Source organism: Falco peregrinus, chromosome 1, assembly GCF_023634155.1.
Source record: "Falco peregrinus isolate bFalPer1 chromosome 1, bFalPer1.pri, whole genome shotgun sequence".
Lineage (NCBI taxonomy): Eukaryota > Metazoa > Chordata > Aves > Falconiformes > Falconidae > Falco > Falco peregrinus.
The window spans coordinates 73,904,385-73,912,915 of NC_073721.1; positions in this window are offsets into that span (position 1 = coordinate 73,904,385).

Sequence of the window (8,531 nt, forward strand, 5' to 3'; positions counted from 1 at the left end):
AATCCAGCAACTTAACTTTGTCCTCTATATAGCATTCAAGAAGACTTTCAGACATGTATTTAGTAGCCACTGGAACAGGAACAGAATTTAACCTAAGATAGCATTACATATGTTCTTGACTAATAGGTAATGGTCCTTATATGATGCCAGTTTTTCTAAGCTTTTGATGAACCTAATTTTCATTAATCAATCTACCAGTCTTCAGCAAATCAAAAGTCTAAATTTAACCTTATAAGGTCACATCTCCATCAAAGTGACCCGTCTGTTTCCATTTCCAGCAGGCACTAGTACAAGCTAAAATTAACATTCAGTGGGTGCTGAGCGTTTTTTTCCCTTGACAAGATCTGGTTTCAGTGTCTGAAATTTTTACTTTATTAGTAAAAGCACTAACATTAATTACTGCCAAGAGAAACTGTCAAGTGTGACTGGCAAAATCCTTCATCTACTTGTTTTTCTGTGCAGGTTAATCCATGGGATTTTAATGTATTTTTCTCCACATGAAGTCCTTCAGTACTTTCAAGGAAGAAAAAAAAAAAATGTCTGAGCACCTCCAGCTCACCAGAAAGCCTCTCATACCAAAGCATACTATTCTACAGAAATCTGTTTTGATTGCAATGGAAAAGTTAAGTGTGGATATTGTATTTACAGGTTAAAGAACTTTTATGTCCTATCTCTTTCTCACTTACAAAGGAAAATAATGGATTTTTAGAAATAAACATTTCATATTTTAATTTTGCATAAGTTTTAAATATAAAACAAATGTGACAGATCAGAGATTAGATTATTGTGAAGAAGTACATGTACAAGATCCAAACCCAGGTCCCTGTTATCTAACATGACGTGTTTCCTGTGCAGCTGCATTAACTGCCAGTGAAGACACTGAAGATGGAAATTTGGAGCATTTCTGTATGTTTGAGACTATGATCTTCTAATAACCATTCTAGAGGAAAAGAAAAAGGTCTTTTAGACACAACAATCCTTATAATGTGTTCATCATCCAACAAATTTGAATCTGAAATTATAGGCTTTAATTTATTGGGAGTTAGCTATGTATTTGATGGCGGCAAAACACCCAGGAAAAGTATGATAATAACCCGTGAGGACAGAGAGAAATTAGCTATCTAATTAATGAGGTTAAGTTACAGTATCTTCTCCATCATGATGAGATAAACCACTGGGATCTTGTAGGCAGAAATGACTGGGATATTTTTACAGAGACACAAAAATTCAGAGAAACAGCTTTCAAAGAGTCAGATAATTGAACTGGTGCAATGAAGATCTAAAAATGAACTATAGTATCTTATTGTGGTGGCATGTAATTTGGAATCATTACTCACTAAATGATTCTGCAACTTGTCACTGATTGAGAACACCTGAGTAGGTTAAAGATGCTGAAGTTTCCGGAGACTAAGCAAACTGCAGCTTTTTTGGCCCAACTGTTTCACTGCAAAAATCTTCCCATACCGTAATATATTTGTAACATAGCTTTAAGTAATAAAAAGGACTATATTCTCTCAATTCCATTCCATTCTGTTCAATTTTGCCAGTACAAATAATGTTAATAACTTTAACAATCAAAAATTTTAATTGTGTCACATTCAGTAATATTTTTATCTCACAGTCAGATTTTCAAAGAGATATTTAATCTAGTAAGTATGAAGCTGTTTTGACCTAATTATCAAAGTGGCAAGCTTAATTTTGAGTGATACAGAGAAAGCCTTTTACCACTGCAAAAAAGCAACAAAGGAATTGTAAGTTTCAATGTCCCGTTGAACTTCATTGCATCATGTGTAGTATAAACCACTGACATAATCTGCCTCTGATTTTGAGACCTTAAGGACGGGTGGCTGTGACAGTGCCCTTTGAAATAACATTGAAGCTTCAGCTCCCACGTCAACATCATGCTCTAATCAGTGCAGTCTTTTTTGTTGCAGGGTCTTCCACCTTATAATTGACCCTGACATATGCTATTCACTCTACCCCTTGGCTTTGGATGTATAATTCCTGTCATGGTCAATTATTAGGTGATAGAGCCTGCAACCACAGGGACCATTGCTTAAAATCATCCTACACAGTAAGCCCTGAAGTGACCAAATTCAAATCTAACTGGAGGGGAAGAGGGAATCTAGTCTTTGATAAAACTAATATTCTTTTCACTTCTATATAGAAAAATGTCAATTTCCATGTCCTGTATATTACTGAGACAAATGGTGACAGTACTATTTCTGAAACAGGTTAAGGAAAAGTACAAAAGCCTTTACCAAACTCGACATACTCTGAAATGAGGAAATTGTCTGTACGAGCATACAGTATGCATAAAAATTAGATTACACTACATTTGAAAGGCAGATGAGAGTTTAGGAGTGACAAGTGGGCAAGTGCTAAAAATAAGGGCATGTTACTTCCTTTCCAACACTGCTTTGTCTGTGTGCTTTCTTTGATGTTGTTTAAGTTTTGAAGTAAAGAAATACTTTGCAAGAGTCTGAAAGATACTTTGGATTACTATATCGATAAGAATTGGTTTTGAACAAAAAGATCTCTTCTAGTTGTCCCATTGGTTCTATAATGCCTGAGAAACAGGGCAAAGACAACAGCCAGGATGCCTGCTCTCTGGTATTAGTGTATGCATTATGGTTTTCAAAAACATACATTTTTGCAGTCATTGTATCACTACAACAACATTACAGAATCATTACAACCAGAGGAATAAGAACTGAGACGAGCTCTTACTATCCATCTGCAGAGATTTACTTGAAAGGCCAGGTTGTGAAGCGTGGGTTCCTTTCACAGATTCTTCAGCCATAGTCACCTACACGCAATAACCCAGAGGGACAGCTATCCCTGTTTTTTGCTGCGTGGACATTAATTTCAATTTGCTAGTTGCCATTGCCTGGTGTTGCTCGTTTGTTTTTTCTGGTTGGTTGGTTGGGGGTTTTTTGGTAAAAGCTGAAGGGAATTTTAATAATCTATAGTCTTTTCGGACACAAATTACTGTCTACAGGAATCTTCCACTAATTTTTTCACTGTTGACAATTTACATAATTGTCTTGTACCTAAGCACCCCAGCTCAGAAATAATCCTTAAAAAAACTTTGCAAATCTGAGTTTTACAGGTAAAACAAGATACAATATTCTCAAAAATGTGATTTGGTGGTATCTTTATTACGTATCTTAGCCTAAATAGATAAAGCTCCAATTAACATTCATACAGTTTTCTAATTCTTTTAAAATCTCATCTGTACAGTTTTTCTTAATGATGTATACTAGCATAGCAATTGCCATAAATACCAAGCAGATACAATGCAAGTGCTTTTAATTTAAACCATACTTCTGATTAACAATGGAGTATTCTGACTGTTGTACATGTTCTATATTTCAGTTGTCTTAGGACCTGAACATCTTCCTGCTGAAGTACACAGTCCTGCATATATCCAGGAGCTGTTACTCCAGCAACTGCTGGAGTTACGGGAGTTAATGGAATAACTGTTACTGTGTGCAGTATCCAGGCAAGTCAACTTTGGAAACTACTGACTTAGCTACATATGGGTGACTTTGCTGGAATGTGTAACCCAACTCCGGTGTTTGCAAGACAAAACCTTACAGTTATGGAACCTATTCATATATGCAAATACCCAATTTCCACACTTTCAGAATAAAAGAAAGAGGTGTTCCTAACATACATGCTTTTTATCTACGCTGCATATATCACATGACATCCTAAACATCACTTTATAGAAGAGTTAATTCAGCTTTCAGCAGTCTGTAGTCTGTGAAGCAAGGAGAATAACTCCTGGCTGGTTTATGGTTTAAAGCATGATTGAATATACTAAAGGGCTCTGTGAAGTACCCATTTCAATATATATAATGTATCTTTAAAATATTTCATCTCTATACAGGTCTCATCCTCTAAATAAGTGGAGTATCTCTACTTCTTTTAAGAAGCAGAGGCAATAGAGCCCAAAAATACTGAGATGGCATCAGTGATCTGAAGCTCAGAATTTTATTCTCTGGTCAATAACTTGTTGATCATTGTGTGATCATTCATGCAACTTTGGCTGCTCTTTATTTCAGTTTCACTGTCTGTAAAGTGGGCATAGTTATCCCTTGCAGAGTATTTTGAGATTTATAGGGGTTTACTCCACATAAGTTACAAACCATCATTGTAATAATTATGGAAAAAAGAGTCTTCAGAAACCTTTTAACTCAGTTGTTCCAAAGATCAGTCCCTAACATGTAGATTGTGGCAATGAAAGTAAATACTTTGTGTCTGATGAGTATGATTATTTATAATTCATACATTTATTTTTAATATTTGTGTGCAGGTTCTTCTGAGGAAGTATGCAGGGACATCACAAGCAGTGTTTAAATCTCACCACGGCAACTGATTTTTCTCTATCAATAACATATTTTCAAAACTGCCAGATGGGGATAGAAACTGCAGTGAGAAAATAATGGTCAGGTTTGTAGTACAACAAGAAAAAAGAATCAAACATTAGATACATGATTTTAAAAGCATATTGTTACTAATTTTTAACATTTAACAAACTTCTTAAATAAAATATTTCCATTGATGTCTCTGCAAGAATAACAAAAGAAAAAGCTGAAAAAAAATTGTATAGCTAAAGCTGACATGAATCCTAACCAAATACAATTAATATGGAATAAAAAAATGGTAAATATTTGGATGATAAATCTTGTGGCAGTATGGGAGTCAAAAGGTTACTATGAGCTTTGCAGTAAAGATTTCTAATAGGGTATATCCAGTCTCTCCTTCCGTTATGGAGAAGATTCGTGGAAAAGCAGAGCTTTGAAAAATTTGATTCTCCCAGACTTCTCTGTATACAGCAGCATTAAAAACAAACATTTAAAGACAGCAAACTTGCAAAACCTCAGTGCATTTTTTAACCCATTTTCAGGCAGCATTAGATCAACAACAGAAATAATTGCTGTCAGTTTGTACTTTTTGACCAATAATTCTCTGTATTTCCTGCAAGAAACTTGAGTGATGCAAATGACCTTATTTTTACAGCATGCTTTTATTAAATAGTTTATTATTTTGGCAGACTAATAAAGATTTTGGTATTTGCTTTTATTTGCAATAATATTACCACCACATAAAAAAGGATTTTATGTTCTTTTTGAGAAACAAGGAGGATAAAAGTGTTGATGGATAGTGCAACTAAGGCATCAGCAATGAGCTGGAAATGAGACACATAAATATGAAAGCAGAGCTAAGAAAATAGAACTGCACCCTTGGCCTTTCTTAAAAGAACACGCACATGCCATGGTTCATTCATACAGTTACAGAAACTCCTTTTGTTTTCAGTGAGTCAGTGAAAATATTCAAAGACTAAAATATTACTAATATTCTGAGTTATTTGGCATATTTCGGTAGTTAATGTGGTCATGAAATGTTTCTAAACATTTAGAGAAATGACTGGTGATGATTGATTTTTAGAAGATGTGTATTTTATTTGAAATATAAATTTGCCGCTCTTTCTAGCTATATCTTAGCCAAAGGTGGTGAAACAATATTGGTTTGCAGTTTTCTCTTTTTTTTTTTTTTTTTTTTTTTCCTGCAAACAGACCTAATTCTTCAAAGATCAAAGAGCAGAGATCTAGTAGCCAGGTTAGAAAATTGTGCAAATTTTAAAAAAATTATCAGTCCTCTAATCAAAAAAACTTAGATAGCATGTAGCAGCATTAAACTTATTTTATCTTGAATGAGGGGTTTCATTTCAGATTGAAAAAATTGTGGCTACCCTGTTGATTCTGCAATAAACTGAGCTCCTCGACAACTGGTGGTGTTGAATGCTAGGAGCGTTCAGCAGTGCTTAAACATCGGTCAGCATCTACTGTAATCTGAACCTTCATTTCTTAAAGTAAGAAACATATTTATTCAAACAAATAACTGGATATGCCTTAGAAATAATGATATTCACTTGATTGGGGGCACTTAAGATCTGAATTTTGCGTATAGTCGCCCCTCAGAAAGACAGCCGGTGCAGAAAAATACGAACAGAGCAAATACCACATGAAAAAGTAGAGAGGCAAACAAAACTTCACCTCACTGGAAATTAGTATGTTCCATTTGCCTTCTTTAAAAGGCAGTTAGAAAGTAGGAATCATGAAGTATAAATTTCATAGAAGAATAAATCTAACAATTAATTATATGTCAAGGCTTAAGAATCAAAAAACTGCTTATGCCCATTGCCAGTCATTCACTCCCTGTCAGTAGTAGTTCACATCTTTCCTGGGATGGCATCCAACCACAGTGGCATCTAAAATATAGCAGGCTATATTGTTACAGTTGGAGGTGAAATCGAAAGTTGCACCAAACAGAAGTGACAAATTCACATTGCTCAGTGTTGCCTAGCAATAAGAGATGAGTTTATTATGAACACTGACTCTATCCATTGCAAAGGGGCTTTGTATTCACACCAAAATGCCGCTACTCTTACAGGCAAAAGGGGCAAAAATAGAGTGGGCAGAAGGAGGAAACAGTTGTAGTAGTTGTAAGCACATTCTGTATTTCAAGATTCCTCTCTGTCTCCTGGGAACTACTCAGGAAGGAAAAGGCAGAGCCTGCCTCTGGCTGAACTCTTGAGATTGCCCAGGTAACTTGTTACCAACCTTTTTTGTCCTTTTGGATGTCCTTAGTAGTGCAGTTTCATTAGTAATGTGCTTGTAGCTCAGAAACTTCAAATACATAACATCTTTACTGAATGTTCTCAAGAACTGCTTTGTACTTGTTTTCACTGTGCAGAGCTTTCCATTTGCTTCAGATTTTTTCCCCCTTTTTTCTTTTATTTTTTTAGGGAAAAGGACAAGACTTCAGGGAGATTTGCCCTCCTCAGACAGTATGCTGTTTTCCTTTATAATCACTTTATATGGGAGAACATTTATTTCTATCTTGGACATTGGACTATGGCTCTCAAGGCATTAAGTGCCTAACTGTTCAGATAAACAGGATTTTTAATTATTATTATTATTATTTAGGTATCCTTGAAGACCTTTACTGGCTACCGACCCACATTTTTAGGCACCTAATCAATTTTAAAAATCCACACAATAACTCCTATTAAAAAAACTCCGATAACTGATCTGTTTCTGTGCTTTTATGCCATCTGCATTCTTGACAGCTGACTATTTTTGACAGCATGGTCCATTGTGCCCAAGTTCACATCAGTTGTTTTTTTTCCTCTCTTTTTTTTTAAACATCACATGACTACATATATGATAAGTAAATGGTTTATATCACATATTTTGCTTTACAGATTGGCGTTCACAGTGGATTTTTTGAAGTGACAAAAATATACAAGAAGTATTTCTATTATGCATTTATGTTATAAAAATAATAGATTCATCAAATGCTATGTAAGTCAGGTATGTTGAAGTTACAAAACTATTATGATTTTGTGAACCTTTAGAAACAAATACAAAAACTAAGGATGAAGTTTAGGATTATACAGTTTAGGTAAAATAGGATGAAGTCTAGATAAAAATTGCTGTCTTTTTTATTTATGTAGTGGTTGAATAAAAATGCTAATGCAGAATTATCTCCTTAGCTTACATGTTCACCTAGCCAAATTAACTGAACCTGTAAAGATTTGAGAGTTTTAATTTTCATATTTTGTCTGCAAAATGCAGCTATTGTCTCAAATTCTTATTTATGCAGTAAGCCTTGCAGGTACAAAGCTGAGGTACTTACATTTTGTAAATGTTTTTGTAGAACCTTTAGTAACTTTGGTCCTTTCTTTATTTCAGATTCAACGTGTTACAAACAAACATATTCCACCTGTTACAACAATCTGGCATATTACTTTCTTGATACGTGATGATACAATACCTCTCAGGTTTGCTGAGTAGCAAAGAGAAATGTAAGCAAATGAAAAGGTTTTCCACTTTCACAGTTTTTTTCTGCTTGGGGTTCTGTTTGTCTGAGAACTGTATGAATAGAAGCCATATTTTATAGTATTTCTTTAACCTCTGCCATCTGGTGTAGGTTAGTTTTTCCACTGCCAACATATCCTAGAGGCCCCAGTACCAAAATGTTTAATTTCTAAGTAAACATTTGGACTTTATAAATCCAGTTTAAAAAAATAGAGCATTATTTTTTTGAACTATATATTGCATTTCCCACTACCAATGACATTAATAAACACACATACAAGTGTGTGGGTTTAAAGGCTTCTGGCCATGACTTTGTTTTCTGTAGCAGAGCTCCAGAGATGTCAGGTCACCCGACATCTTTAATCACTGAGTCATGCTCAGTTATCATGAAGGAACGTGAATATCCCCTGCTGACCTAAAGTCTGAACTTGTGTCGAGGGATTTGTGCCACCATAACCAAAACCTTCCAAATCAAGCATGGTTTCAGGCAGTTAATACTCGCCTTCATTCCAAAGATTTACCTGCTCTATTTTTTTAATATAAACTGGAGTTACTTCACTGCAACAAGAGAATTTGAGCGAGTATTAAAAAAGTATTCCTTAAAAAACCAAGGAATGTAATAACCATATCTCCAGCAAC